The sequence below is a fragment of the Rhinolophus hipposideros genome (assembly GCF_964194185.1).
Source record: "Rhinolophus hipposideros genome assembly, chromosome: 8".
NCBI lineage: Eukaryota > Metazoa > Chordata > Mammalia > Chiroptera > Rhinolophidae > Rhinolophus > Rhinolophus hipposideros.
Genome location: NC_138054.1, coordinates 37,476,645 through 37,493,564, shown reverse-complemented (window position 1 = coordinate 37,493,564; position 16,920 = coordinate 37,476,645).

The following is a 16,920-nucleotide window of genomic DNA, read 5'->3' as shown; positions in this document are numbered from 1 at the left end:
TGATTTAATTGGGTAGCTTCAAATTCTCTTTCGGTGGGAGGCATAATAAAAATATATTAACTCTCATATTCAGAATCACTTATCAATATCAGCATGATATTCAAAGTTAAACGGTGATTTAAAGGTGCAACATATATTTTTATTTTCTGAAGCGAGTGGAAGTGCAAATTTTAGTTCGTAGACAGTAATATTTCCAACAAATTAAACAGTTGTATTTGTACTTTTAACATCTAGAAAAATTTTATAATGGACTTACTTTTATAGTCAGATTCTGAATAAGATCAATAAGCTTGATGAAAGCATTCTACAGTTGTCAGGAAATGGTCCAGTTTATAGGCCTAATGGTGTAGAACCAAAATTAATGCTTATAATCAACTCCAAAAAAAATGAATAAAGGGTTTTAGTTCATTAATGAAAAGTTGTCTCTAGCTTTTGATTGGGACAATATGGTTGATTTGCATTTCTACTACTAGGTATGTATGCTTATGTTCATGTTATGGATTTTGCAGCTCTGATACTAAGTGTAAATTTATGGCCATTGACAGGTATATTTTTTAGTGATTATTAAATAAGTTTCATGTTAATGAATGAATGGGTACATTAGTCTCTCTGTTTTAAACCTAGTTGTTGTTCATTTACCTACTGTTTGTTTTATTCATATTTTAATCTTTCAACAAATGTATAATTTAAAAAAATTTCATGGTCTAATGATACAGATAGAGTAAGTTGTCAACTCCTTTTTTAATAATTAAAAAAGATTTTCAGTTACAGTTGACATACAATATTATATTAGTTTCAGGTGTACAACATAGCAATAGGACATTTAATATATATGACTTGTGAAATGATCACCCTGATAAACCTAGTACTCATTTGACACTATATATAGTTATTGCAATATTATTGACTATATTCCTTATGTTATACTTTATATCCCCATGATTATTTTGTAACTACCAACTTGTACTTCTTAACCCCTTCCCCTTTTTTTACCCATCCCCCAACCCTCTTCCATCTGGCAACCATTAAAATGTTCTCTGTAGCTATGAGTTTCTGTTTAGTTTGTTTGTATATTTTGTTCTTCAGATTCCACATATAAGTGAGATCACATGGCATTTGTCTTTCTCTGTCTAAACATCACTCAGCACAGTAGCCCCTAGGTCTATCCATATTGTTGCAGATGGCAAGATTTCATTCATATTTATGGGTGAGTAACATTCCATTGTATAATATATATATATACCACCTCTTCTTTTTCCATTCATTTATTGATGGACACTTAGGTAGCCTTCATGTTTTAGCTATTGTAAATAATGCTGCAATCAACATATGGATACACATGTCCCTTTGAAGTAGTGTTTTGTTTTTTTTCAGATAAATACCCAGAAGTGGGATTACTGGGTCCTTCTTTGTCTCTTGTTATAGTTTTTTAAAGTCTACTTTGTCTGGCACAAGTATTGCTACCCCAGCTTTTTTAAAATTTCCATTTTAATGAACTATCTTTTTTCATCACTTTACTTTCAGTCTCTGTGTGCGTTTTGATCTGAAATGAAGCTCTTCTAAGCAGCATATGTAAAGGTCTTATTTTCTTATCCATTCAGCCATCCTATGTCTTTTGATAGGAACATTTAATCAATTTACATTGAAAGTAATGATTGATAGATATGGAGTTATTGACATTTTATTTTTCATATTTTTGATCTTTTATTTTCATTCTTTTTAAATAAGTCTCTTTAATATTTTGTAATACTGGTTTTGTGGTGATGAACTACATTGGCTTTTTCTTGTCTGGGAAGCACTTTATTGCTCCTTTAATTCTAAATGATAGCTTCGCTGGGTAGAGTAATCTTGGATGTAGGTACTTACTTTTCATCACTTTGAATATTTCATGCCAATCCCTTCTGGCCTGCAAAATTTTTGTTGAGAAATCAGCTGACAATTTTATGGGAGCTCCCTTTTAAGTAACTGTTTTTCTCTTGCTGCTTTCAAGATTCTCTCTTTGTCTTTAACCTTTGAAATGTCTTGGTATGGGCCCATTGGTGTATATATTGTTTGGGACTCTCTGTGCTTCCTGGGCTTATATGTCTATTTTCTTCACCAGGTTAGGGAAGTTTTCATTATTTCTTATGATGTGAATGGTGATATGCTTGATGTTGTACTAGAAGCCCCTTAAACTATTCTTATTTCGGGGGATTTGTTTTTTCTTCTTGCTGTTTTGATTGGGTGTTTTCTGTTACCTTATCTTCTATATCACTGATCCGTCCTCTGAGTCCTCTAATCTACTGTTGATTCCCTCTAATGTAGTCTTCATTTCAGTTATTGTATTCTTCATTTTGACTAGTTATTTTTTTATGTTTTCTATCTTTATTTTTATGTTTCCTCTCTCTTTGTCAAAGTTCTCCCTGAGAACTGGATATATCTCAAAGACTTACTTGTGCCCCTCTTACCTTACTCATATAGATCTAAAAGATCCCTAGTTAGGAACTATTACTGTGAGCAAATGAGCACTTATTTTTCTTCCCAATTAATTAAGTTAGTAGTTTAAGTCAGATAATCTGTGCGGTAAATATGTGTCATGTTGACTATTTCCTTAGAGAAGATGTCTATGTAATTCTCTGTATAGTCCATGTTAAATGTATGTGATGTGTGTGTGTGCATGCATGCGTGGGGGGCAGGTGTTGATAGAGTTTATTTAAACAACAGAAGTAAAAATGTAAAGTCTGGGGTGTGATGTGATACATTATTAAATAGGGCTTAGACAAGATCCTAGGGGGAAGAGAAGCGAGGAGCAAACTGAATTCTTGATGGAAACCTCTCCTGTGTCCACCGATCTCTCCGTCCCTGGAATATTGAAGATATAAACCCCTTGAAGGCATTTACTGTAGATTGTTTACCACCATATTATCTATATTTCTAGTACCCCAACTTGGTATTTAGCACGTAGTAGCCACTTGATATTTGTTTACTGAGTGAAGGAAATATGGTTGAGATGGGAAAGTCAGGTGGTTAAAAAATGCCAGACTCTCAGAAGTGGAAGAGAGATGGGGAGAGGCTAAGTTACAGGTGCCCTGTGTGGAGACTGTAGGGATGGAGGTGGACCCAGCAGTGCCATCTGTGGGCAAGAGGAATTTTTTCTTATTCATCAATATGCTGCTGGGATGATTCCTTCCACAATAATTGGTTAGAAGAGGTCACTTGCTTGAGACAAAACCTCAGGGGTAAGGGATTATCAAATAAGATCACGTTTCAAAAATAAAATAAAAGTGCTGTTTTTGAAAAGAACTATTAATGAATATTCCTATCTCTTGGCAAGAAGTTTCAGTTTGACCTACTGTTACAAAATTAAACTGCTTTTTTAGATACTGTTGACACTGTTAAACATGATGCAAATTTTATTTCATGGAAACTGTAAGTTCTGTGAACTGAATGCAGAAGTCAAAGGCTAGGTTGATCCCTGTGCTCATACCAAGAAGAAACAGATGCTCAGGTCATGCTTGCTTAAGAAACAGGTTAGAATAAAACATTACCTGGGAATAATGATGGTGGGCTCTCTTTGTCCCCGAGGGTCCTTGTCTTTGGTAATTTTACCAAAGAAAACACATAATAAAACGCATAATAAAAGCATGCTGAAAAGCAAGTGGGCGATTCGCCTATGGATACCTGGGTAAAAAGAATATTTGTTGTTTAAATTCACATATATTCATGTCTGACCTCCACAAAAGATTTGGGGGCAGGTGAACAAATACACATTGTAAAATAATGGCAAATAGAATTAAGAACAACAATTTAGAAGGAAGAAGTTATAAGGAACAATGGATTGATAGGACTGCAACAAAATATGTGTAATCTGTTAAGACTGAAATAATTCTGTTGATTTTACCTTAGGTTTAGTTGTAAATTTCCTGGGAGCCAAAGTGAAAAGGAAGATACGAGCAGTACTATAAGTTTTATGATAAGAAGGGACAAAGTACACCAAGTACTCAAGGGAAGAGAAGCTTTTCCTGAAACTGAATTCCAAAAGAAAATTTTCATGTGGGACTTTGTTTAGAGAGCATTTTTTGATGTGGTATATATACTATCTTTAGTAGCATCCCTCTGGAGTGATGGATTCCATATGGCTATTTCCTATAATTACTTGCTATGAAAACTGAGACAATATTAAAATGAAATTCAATGTGGGCAATTCTATAAGTGGCTATAATTACATGATCTGAGTGTATAACCTTCTCATGGCTCAGAAGGAGCAAAAGATGGTCCCTAAATCAATGGTCTTTGAACCTAGAAGAATTTTTCAAAAATCATGTACTTTCTTGCTCATCTTTAGGTTGAATTTGAGTTTTTCATCTTCAGTTTAATTTGTTACAAAGTTTATAATTTATGGAATACTATGAATGTTTTTATTTAAAAATAAATCTTACATTATCCTTTTACATGTATTTGCTGCAACTTAACCAACAAAATAATATGAAACGTATCACCCAAATGTACAAACAATATAAGCTCCTTTTGACATTTAGAAATTTTACATAATTTAAATTGTTTATCCTTGAACTTTTAATTCTATTCCACTTGTTTCACAGAATTTAATTCTAATGCAAAATTTTTTCCTGAAACTTTCTAATGACTGCTCAAACATATTTCTCTGCAACAAAATATGTATATAAATAATCTTATTTATTTATACAATTTTTTGTTTTGTTTTTTCATTTGTTATGTTCTTTAGATTCCACATATAAGTGAGATCATATGGTATTTGTCTTTCTCTGTTTGACTTATTTCATTTAGTAATATATCTTCTAGGTCCATTCAAGTTGTTGCAAATGGTAAGATTTCATTTTTTTTTTTATGGCAGAGTAATACTCCATGTATAAATGTACCACAATTTCTTTATTCAATTTTCTATTGATGGGCATTTGGGTTGTTTCCACACCTTAGCTATTGTGAATAGCACTGCAGTAAACAGGGGTGCATGTATTTTTTCGAATGAGTGTTTTGGATTTCTTTGGATAAATACCTAGTAGTGGAATTGCTGGGTTATAAGGTAGTTCTATTTTTAACTTTTTGAGGAACCCCTATATTGTTTGCCATAGTGGCTGCACCATTCTGCAGTTCCATCAAAAGTGCACAAGGATTGCCTTTTCTCCACATCCTTGCTAACACTTGCTGTTTGTTGATTTATTGGTGATAGCTATTCTGACAGGAGTGAGGTGATATCTCATTGTGGTTTTTATTTGCATTTCTCTAATAATTAGTCATATTGAACATCTTTTCATATGTCTAACCAACATATGAAAATCTGTATGGTAATCTGTATGTCCTCTTTGGAAAAATATCTGTTCAGGTCCTTTGCCCATTTTCAGTTGGATTTTTTTTTTTTTTGGTGTTGAGTTGTATGAGTTTTTTAATAAGTTTTGGATATTAATCCCTTATCAGATGTATCACTGATAAATATCTTCTCCCATTCAGTAGGATGTTCTTGATTTTGTTGATGGTTTCCTTTACTCTGCGAAAACTTTCAGTTTAATGTAGTCTAGTTGTTTATTCATTTTGTTTGTTTGTTTGTTTCCCTTGCCCGAGGAGATATATCAGTAAAAATATTATTAAGGGTATTACGTGAGAGTTTACTTCCTATATTTTCTTCTAAGAGATTTATGGTTTTGGGTCTTACATTTAAGTCTTTTATCCATTTTGAATTTATTCTTGGAAACGGTATATGAAACGTCCAATTTCGGAAATGAAATGGTCCAATTTCATTTTTTTCATGTACCTGTCCAGTTTTCCTAGCACCATTTATTGAATATACTCTCTTTACCCCAGAGTAAATTTTTGCTTTGTCATAGATTAAATGACTAGGGGTGGATTTATTTCTGGGCTCTCTATTCTGTCCCATTGATCTATGTGTCTGTTTTTATGCCAATACCATGCGTTTTGATTACCATGGTTTTGTGGTATAATTTGATATCAGGTAGCATGATACCTCCAACTTTGTTCTTATTTCTCAGGATTAATGTGGCTATTCGAGTCTTTTAGGATTTCATATAAATTTTAGGATTATTTGTTCTAGTTCTGTGAAAAATGCCATTGGTATTTTGGTAGGGATTGCATTGAATCTATAGATTACTTTGGGTAGTGTGGACATTTTAACTATATTAATTCTTCCTATCCATGACCATGGTATATGTTTTTTATTTATTTATATCTTTTTTAATTTCTCTCTTCAATGTCTTATGATTTTCTGAGTATAGATCTTTTACCTCTTTGGTTAAATTTATTCCTAAGTATTTTTTAAATGCAATTGTAAATGGAATTATTTTCTTAATTTCTCTTTCTGATAGTTTGTTATTGGTGTATAAAAATGCAACCAATTTCTGAATATTAATTTTGTATCCTGCTACTTTACTAAATTCATCTGTCAGTTTGAATACTTTTTTGTGGTATCTTTGGGGTTCTCTCTATAGCGTATCATGTCATCTGAAAATAATGACAGTTTTACTTCTTCTTTTCTCATTTAGATGCCTTTTATTTCTTTTTCTTATCTGATTGCTGTGGCTAGGACTTCCAGAAGTAGGTTGAATAAATGTGGTGAAAGTGGGCATCCTTGTCTTGTTCCTGATCTTAAGGAGAACATTTTTAGCTTTTCCCCATTGAGTACGATATTAGCTGTGGATTTGTCAAATATGGCCTATATTATGTTGAGATATGTTTCTTCTATTCCCACTTTGATGTGAGTTTTTATCATAAATAGATGATGGAGTTTGTCAAATGCTTTTTCTGCATCTATTGATGTGACCATATAACGTTTATTTTTCATTTTGTTTATGTGGGTATCACATTAATTGATTTGTGGATATTGAAGCAACCTTGCATACCACAGATGAATCCCAATTGATCATGGTGTATGATCATTTTAATGTATTGTTGAATTCAGGTTGCTAATATTTTGTTGAGGATTTTTGCATCTATGTTTTGCAGGGATATTGGCCTATAGTTTTCTTTTCTTGTAATATCTTTGTCTTTTGGAATCAGGGTAACAGTGGCCTTGTAAAATGAGCTTGGGAGTTTTCCCTCCTCTTGGATGTTTTGGAATAGTTTGAGAAGAATAGGTGTTAATTCTTTTTTGTGTTTGGTAAAATTTACCTGTGAAACCATCTGGTCCAGGTCTTTTGTTTGTTGAGAGCTTATTGATAACTGATTCGATTTTGTTAGTTGTAATCAGTTTGTTCACATTTTCTGTTTCTTCTTGATTCAGCCTTGGAAGACTATATGCTTCTAGGAATTTATCTATTTAGTCCAATTTGTTGGCATATATTTGCTAATAGTATTTTCTTAAAATTTTTTATATTTCTATGGGGTCTGTCGTCACTTCTCTTTCATTTCTGATTTTATTTATTTGGATCCTCTCTCTTTTTTTCTCAATGAGTCTGGTTAAAGCTTTGTCAATTTTGTTTATCTTTTCAAAAAACCAGCTCTTGGTTTCATTGATCCTTTATATTGTTTTTTTTTTTAAACCTCTATTTTGTTTATTTCCACTCTAATCTTTACTATTTCATTCCTTGTACTAATTTTGGGTTTTGTTTGTTGTTCTTTTTCTAGGTTACTTAGTTGTAAAGTTAGACTGTTTATTTGAGATTTTTCTTTGTTCTTTAGTTAGGCCTGCCCTGCTATGAATTTCCTCCTTAAGACTGCTTTCGCTTAAGATTTTTGGGGTGTTGTGTTTTTATTTTTGTTTTTCTCAAGGAATATTTTGATTTCTTCCTTGATCTCATTGTTGACCATTCATTATTTAATAGCATGTTAATTAGCCTCAGTGTGTTTATGTGTTTTTTTCTTGTAATTGATTTCCAGTTTCATACCATTGTGGTCACAGAAGGCAGTTGATGTGATTTCAATCTTCTTACATTTATTGAGACTTATTTTGTGGCCTAACGTGTGGTTAATCTTGGAAAATATTTTATGTGAGCTTGAAAAAAATATTCTGTTGCTTTGGGATTAAAATGCTCTAAAAACATCAATTAAATTCCACTGATCTAGTTTGGCATTTAAGGCCACTGTTTCCATGTTGATTTTCTGTCTTGGAATATCTGTCCATTGGGATTATAAAGTCCCCTAATATGATTGTATTACTGTTGATCTCTGTCGTTTTGTTCATCGGTCAATATTTGCTTTATATATTTAGGTGCTCCTATGTTGGGTGCATAAATGTTTACTAGAGTTATAGTCTCTTGTTGGATTGATTCCTTTACTATTATGTAATCTACTTTGTCTCTTATTATAGTCTTTGTTTTAAAGTCTATTTTGTCCAGTATAAGTATTGCTACTCTAGTTTTTTTTTTTCTCATTTCCACTTGTCTGAAATATCTTTTTCCATCCCTTTTCTTTCCAGTCTGTGTCTCTTGGTCTGAGGTGTATCTCTTGTAGACAGTATATGCATGGGTTTTGTTTTCTTATCCAGTCAGCTACCCTATGTCTTTTGATTGGATCCATTTATATTTAAAGTGATTACTGACAGGTATAGTCATTACCATTTTATTATTCATATTTTTGACATTTGTTTGTTTGTTTTCTCCTGTCTTCCGCTTAAAGGAGTCCTTTTAACATTTCTTGTAATACTGGCTTGGTGGTAATCAATTCCTTTAACTTTTTGTTGTCCAGGAAACTTTAAATCTCTACTTCAATTTTAAATGATAGTCTTGCTGGGTAGAGTAGGCCCTTGCTTTTCATCACGTTGAATAATTGCTGTCACTCCCTTAAGGGAAACTTTAAACTCTCTTAAAGTTTCTGTTGAAAAATACACAAATAGTCTAATGGGTGGTTCCTTGTATGTAACTGGTTGTCTTTCTCTTGCTGCTTTTAGGATTCTCTCTTTGTCTTTAACCTTTTCCACTTTAATTATGATGTGTCATGGTGTGGGCTTGTTTGGGTTCATCTTTGGGATTCTGCACTTCCTGGGCTTGTATGTCTATTTTTTTTCACCAGGTTGGGGAAATTTTCAGTCATTATTTCTTTAAATAGGTTCTCAATCCCTTGCTCCCTCTCTTCTCCTTTTAGTATTTCTATGAAGCAAATGTTGTTATGTTTGATGTTGTCCCAAAGGTCTCTTAAACTATCTTCTTTTTGTAAAAAAAATCTTTTTTCTTTTTGCTATTCTGATTGGGTGTTTTTTGCTACCTTGTCTTCTAAATAGCTGATTAGGTCCTCTGCTTCATCTAATCTGCTGTTGGTTCCTTCTAGTGTACTCCTTTATAGATATTACCTTTTGAAGCCGAGTTCATAATAATTTGACACCAGGTTTGGTTTCTATGTATTTTCCTTTCTCTTCAATCCCTCACTAGTACACCAAAGATATACTTAGGCCATACCAAAGCAAAACAGTGACTCAAGAAAGTCATTCCTAAGTGAAAGCCAGAAAGATCCAGAAACTTGCCAACAAAGCTGACTTTTCTGTTCTCAAAGACCATATAAAATTTGGGTTAGCATAGACTGTGGAACCAGGCTTTTTGGAATTGAATCCCATTTCTACTACTTACTAACTCTGTGTGTTCTTGGGTAAGTTACCTAATCTCTCTGTGAGTCAGTTTCTACATCTGTAAAATGGGACTTAAATGAGTTAACATTTGTAAAGATGCATAGACCAGTGTTCAGTGTATATTAAGTGGTATATAAGAGCTTGTTTATTTACAATACATATGTACATATAACATTCTTATAGCATTTTATACTTTGCACAGAACTCTATTAACTATATTATTTAACTTTTTCATTATTTTACAGTATATAACTTTCAAGAAAATACAGCTCATTGCTTCTCCTAGATCAAAGAATAACTAACTGACATATTTGCAACTCAAATCCAAAATTTAGTCTATATTTAGAGTTTTGTTTTGTTTTTGCCAAATCTATAACTGAATTCACTTTACTCCTGGAGTTGTCTTGTGGCTTACTCATATAAATTGATTTTCTGATATTTAAAGTTTTAACGTATAGAGCATTTTCATGTGCTTAAAGCAGGCATACCTGAGATTCAACCTTAGCCAGGCTTTTCACCATCCTAGTGACTAGGTTTTTCTGGTCCCTGGTCACATCCAGGTCAACTAAAGAACTGAAGGGGAAGATCACTTCAGTCACAGGGGACAGTTACTTAATGTAAAAGACCTCTTCCATACTTATTGCATTGTCTGGGTTTTCCCAGGTTTCTGGATAAAAATTGCAGTTAATAGAGGATGATATGAATATGCTAAAAAGTCATATGTTCTCTTTCTGTTTCAAATTCCTCTAATACAAATTCCATTCTATTCTCTCTGGTTGGTAATTATTTTCTCCTATTGTTCGAACTAAACTTGAAGAATAATTTCTTATGGTTTCATTTTGTTAAAATAAAATTACTCCTGGTCTAGCATTAAAGAAGCCTGCCTTTTACAGTTTTTTAAAGCTTTTTTTCTTAATTTCTACTACGTTAGTCTTGAAATTTTATATCTGAGTTTGAAGGGGATAATCTATAAAAGATTCTCTCTCATTGGTTGTAATGTAACTGAGGAAACACAGAGCTCACAGTTGGCTGGGACCATCCTCTCGTTGGTCCCAGCCAACTGTGAGCTTTGGGTTTCCTCAGTTTCTAGGCCTCTGATAATTTTGCCCAGCCATATGAAGTTCCAACTTAAACCACAGTTAATGCATAGTTTAGAATTTAGCAACAAACTCAAGGATATTTCTTATGCTCTTTCTCTTCCTAGCTACCTCCTTTCCAGGACACTGCTCTACAAAGTGAAGCCACCCCAATCTCACTGAACTATGATGTCTGCCTCCTTGATTACCTGAGCCTGTCCTGCTTTATTTGAGTCTCCCCTTCTTTTGCCATGCCCTTTTGCAAAAACTTTGGGTGATAAGAATTCTCCTCTTGTTTGTTTTCATTCTCTTAGGGATCAAAGTGTGGTGTTGCCTATTGTGTAATGTTTGAAAATAACTTGTATCATATTTTTCTGGTGGGATGGCAGGATTGTTACTTCTCACTCCAACATGGTCTGCCTGTTGAATCAAATAACAAAAGGTTGGCTTGTGCTTTGCATGTCTTTACTTTTTAAAAAGATTTATTTTTCTAGCAATTTATTTTTATTATACATGATACGTATATACATTATACATACCAATCTGTGATCGATAGGAAATAAAATCGAGCTTCTTTTAACCATAATGGTTTAAACTTGAATGTACATACACATCACCTGGGGATATTGTTAAAATTCAGATTCTGATTCAATCTGTCAGGTAATGCCAATGCTCAGCCATAGGATGACGGCCAGTCCAAAGACCATACTTGGTGGAGCAATGCTCTATGCCATAGGATGATCAACTTTTACAGTCAGACACATAATGAACACTGATAACCAGTAAGTTAGTTTTACTGAGAGGAGCAAAACCAATGAAGAAATGTCAATACCACCCAGACAATACTTTGTCTCTTTTCCCTTCTCTCTACTCCAACTCTTAGAGTTTTATTAAAAAGGGGACCAGGAAGAAGAGACTCAGAGAAAGATCATGTCTTACCTTTATCTGCTGAGGCCACAGAGTCAGGGTCCCAGCTCAAAGCTGTCCGGTGGCAAATGGCTGGGAGTTCGTGAAACCTGATTAGAGTTTGAGATTAAACTTTTAAATACTGAAAGTGATAGAATTGGCCCAAGATAACATCAAAGCACAGAAAGATTAAACAATTATACAGAACATAACTGAAAGCAGCGATTGGAGAAAAAAAGTTATTTCATATTTATACTTCTCAATATTAATATTTTACTTGACAAAATGGTTATGTATATGCAATACTTGCCTTGAGAAAAATTTTCAACCACATTTCAAAGTTTGTATAAAAATGAAATCATGAATAAAATTATTTTTAAATGTTACCGTAGAACTGTGTTTATATAAAGATATAAAACATCCTCTTTATTCAGAGCAAAATGCAAACACATACAAACACACATATTAAACATACATTAATTTTTATAATAAAGACAATTTATCATTTTTATGAGTCGCGTCTTCTACCATCAGTTCAAGGTTGATCCCTTTCTTTCATTTTTTTAATTTCCTTTTTTAAAAATTTATTGGGGTGACAATTGTTAGTGAAATTACATAGATTTCAGGTGTACAATTCTGTATTACATCATCTATAAATCCCATTGTATGTTCACCCCCCAGAGTCAGTTCTCCTTCCATCACCATATATTTGATCCCCTTTACCCTCATCTCTCACCCCCACCCCCCTTACCCTCTGGTGGATCCCTTTATTTCTAAAGTGTTTATTTTCTTGAATGTAAACTTGTTTGAGTTGAAATTTATTGTGCAATGCAGTTAAATCTAGGTAATAGAAAACATACAGTGTAAGGCTGATTAACTCTAAAGAGAAAAGTTATTTTGTGATATTGCATGGGCAACAGGATTGGATGATTTCGTAAATGCATAAATTGAATTACAATTACTGCCAAAGACAAGCTGCACCATTAGAAAGCTCATCAAAATAGTAACCAAACCAGACACACTGCCGGCGTTTATAATGGGTGTATCAATTGTCCGTGGTGATGTTGTTGAGAAATAACTTGATGAGATTCTTTTTCTGCTGTGCTTAAGAAAAGGGAACTATTAAGATACACATTCCATTGGCTTAGAAAACAATGTGTGATTTTGGAGGTTAAGTGAGCCAACTCGTGAAAACTTGTGAGTAGGCATGTGTGCACACATATTCACACGTGCACACATGCATGCACATGGAACTTATGCTGTGATTATCATTTTCATATTCAAGGTAGAATAGTTGTTCATTAGTCTTCATCCTGAACGATGTATTCTCTAACAACTCCTCATATAGAATTTGGCTTCTTTTTTTCATAATTTTGACATTCAAAGCCCTTTTGCACTTTTCCTATAGGAAAAAAAGAAAAAGGAACAAAAATTTTAAGATGAATCTACTGCTCTTTTGCTGGACTTCAGTTCCACTTCCTTTGTGAGGCTTTTTCTGGACACTACGGCATAAAACACACTATTCCTCCATCATTTTTAACCCACTAGCCTCTTATCTATATCTATATGTTTTTCATTTAAACATGCTTAGCATCAATAATTATTTTCCTTGCATTATTTTTCCAAAGCTCCAGAAGGGCAAGCAATCTGTTATTTTGGGGTATCTCACAGTACTTTCACAGTGCATAACACACAGTAAGTATTTCATAATAATCACTACCATTTGTTGAGCTTGAAGTACCTGCTAGATACTGCTACAATATTTACATCTAATTCTTCAACTGATTCTTATGGTAATTGTGAAGTACCTATTTTCTCCATTTTCTAGATGAGGAAACTGAAGCTCAGAGAGGTTAAATGACTTGCTAAACTCAATCATTGGGTTGCAGTGTAGGTCTGCCTCCAATGTTTTCATTCTTGTGATATCCAGCCTTCCTTGTACCCACTATGTGTGTTAACTAATAAGTCAGGAGATCAGAGTCTAAGCCCAGCTCTGCCTATAAACAGTTCACTGATTTTTGATTTAGCCACTTTATTTCTATCAGCTTCAGTTTCTTTCACTGTACTAAGTCTGTAGAGCTTATATATGTGTTTACAGAACTACATTTATTGAGCACCTATTATGTATCACAAACTATATGCTAGTCAACTTCTTCCATACATTAATCTCATTGAATCCTCCCAATGCCCCTAAAAACATATATCAATATATCCATTTTATAGTTGATGAAAGTGAGATCCAAAGAAGTTGTGTAAATTACCCAAAGACACTTAGTCTACAAATGTTGGAGTCTGGATTTGAACCTCTGTACCTGACCCCGAATTCATTATCTTTCAACTTCAACATGCCAACAACTGGAAAAAAAGCTGCTGTTAAGTTAATATACATGTAGACAGACAGTTTTCTATTTTGGGAGGAAGGTGTACATAATTAATCCCCTATATTCTTCTTTTAGGTATCAGATTAATCTGACTTTAAAAAATATTCTTGTCAGAAATGTGTAGTTATGGTAGTAGTTAATGATGCCATTATAATAAAAAGATGCAAAGTTATCAAATTTATCTGTCTCTAGATATAATTGTAATTTTAATGACCTTTGAGATTCAGCAAAGCCTTGGCAATATTTTAAATATCGAATTCAGGCAAATATTATATATAACTCTTTGAAGCCATTCCAATGTTTTCATTTTTCAGTTTACAGCTAATATTTGTTGGTATCTCTAACATGTTAACATGTTTAATATGTCCTCCTTAAGGCATGTATTAAAAGGATAGCTTTCCATCTAAAAGTAACTCTCTTTTAACTGCAGGACCTTTTTTATAGCAACTAATTATTCAGGGATGGATTTGGGTATTATTATTGTTTGTCTATTTTTCTCATCCCAATCTGGCACATGGCCTGGTTTCTCCCCTCGCCCACACCCCCATTTCATCATAGGTTATTATATCTGAATTCAGAGTAGTGAGCTGTATTTATGCTGCTGTTAAAATAGTGTAGACTCAGAAAAGCAATTTTCTATTTAGTGGGGAAGAATGAACAAAACCACAACTATTTTTCCCAGGATATGTCCCAGTGCAATTTTGACCTTGAATTAAACCTTTAAGTTAAAATCTACAAATAGTGCCAGAAACTTTTTGGCTTAATATTATACAGCAGTTAAGACTATTATTATTTTCTTTTTCTTCAAGTAAGTTCACAAATCAGGTAATTAAAAAGAAGTTATTACTGTTTGTTTTTAGGTAATATTTTTTATTTAGCATTAAGGTAAGTCTACAAAAGAGCTCTCTCTAAAATATATATATATATATATATATACATATATATATATATAATATACACATATATATGTATATATATATATACACACACACACACACACACACACACACAAAGTTTTCTCTACCACATGAAGGTCATCCTCACTACTAATCTAATTTCAGTGGAAAGGTCTTTCATGCAACTGATAAATAGCGAATGTGCTTGTTCCAATTATCCCCCGCTCCGTCCTGACAACAAATTTCTCCTCAAGGTGATGTTAACATACAAAATGAAGAACTGAAATGAAACTAGTCTTTACATTGTGTAATTTAAATGACTTCTTTACTGTATTTTGCCAGTGAATGTATAGCCCAAGAGTTAATTCATATCTACATGGCATTGTAGTTGGAATAATCTGAGTTGGATGCAGTTCTTAAGGACTACGTATTGAGAAATGCCTCTGACAAGCATATTGAGAAATGCCTATGAGAACTGAGAGTGGGTAGCTCCTGTCACACTAGTTAAATGTGAAGAATGCCAAGAGTGCAAATTTTTTATAAGCTGACCATCCAGTACCTGCTTGCATCAAACCTGAACATGAAAAATATTTTGTCATAATTTATCTGTTGTGAAAACTGTTCACAATGAATTTTATGAAAAGTTGAGCACATATCTGTTCTATTCTGCTGCTTCCAGGTGGATGTATTCATGGAACATGTTAGCACTAATTGGTCTCCAACAAACCGGTATCAACTTACCTGTACATTAAGGTAGAATTTGAAGATATGAAATTGTGAATATCACTTAGTAGGTTGAATTTACAAACTCCTAGCAATCTATTTACTACCTTTTGTAGAACTTGGTACATCTCTGTTGCCCATTGTTAAATTTATCCGTTGCTGATTCATTCTTGAAAACTTGGGATTCAACTTCTACCAAGGGTTAAGCTTAAAAAACAATGTTCAAACTAAAGTTACCTAAGGGACGGAGACACATATCTTGAATTAATATAGCTGATGCTATAAGAGAACTCTTAGCAATTGCATTGATTTAATTTTGCTGAAAGTGATTTTGAGACATTAAAAAATAATTAAGTATTTTACTCCCTTTACATACTCTGAGACATCTAAATAGGATAAGGGTATTTAGGAGCCGTATTATATAAAATAATACATACTTTATAGTTACAGTTGAATACTTTTGTACATTTTCTTGGCTGTCTTTGTAGAATACACACCAATGATCAAAATGTGTCTTTTTTTTTACCCCCTCTCTCTTCAGTTTTACAAAGACATACTAGCACCAGTAAGTAAATTCTCTCTCTCTTTTTTTTTTAGGAGGGCGCAGCTCACAGTGGCCCATGCGGGAATTGAACCAGCAACCTTGGTGTTACTAGCACCATGCTCTAAACAACTGAGCTAACTGGCAACCCCAGTAAGTACACTCTTTATATTGCATTCCGAGAAAATAAATTTCTAAGTGTTATCAATCTATTTCCTGCTGTGTTAGGTTAATAGTTTCTTTCCATTATTTACTCCAGAAAATGCATTTCTCCAAGGTCATTCCTGTTTCATTAAGTTAGTAAAAAAACTGAAAAAAGTAATAACCTCATGTGTAAAAACTTTATCACAGCCATTGACGTTGCTGCCACTGTTGCTGTCACAGCTGCTGCAGTTACCACTATACTTACTTGCTGGTGTCCATTTTCTTCTCCTGAATCCTATAAAGCCATGGTAAACAGGATTATATCTGTAAATGATGCAAAAATGAAATCTTATGTTATATAAAAATATATGTATTTCTTTTTTTTTCAAAGAGCCAGTTTAGTCTCTCAACAATGGAACAAAGTTGAATTTAAGTGCATGAAGTTCTTTATCCAAGTGAGGAAGATCAGAATTGGTCTAGCAGACTCTTCTTGCTTGTAACTGCCACTGTACCAGCACATGAATAGAAAATAGCTGCTGGTGTCACTGAGTTAAAATGTAATACTTTTGGCTTGGAAGCTCTGGTTGAGAAGAAGAGACATCTCTATTTAAAATAAACAAAAATCCTAATAAATTTGTTAAATTTGATCTTCAATTTTTTATTTTATTCTACCTGGAAGCAGTAATTTGAGATTACTTTCATGGTGTTAGTGAACATGATTCTTTGA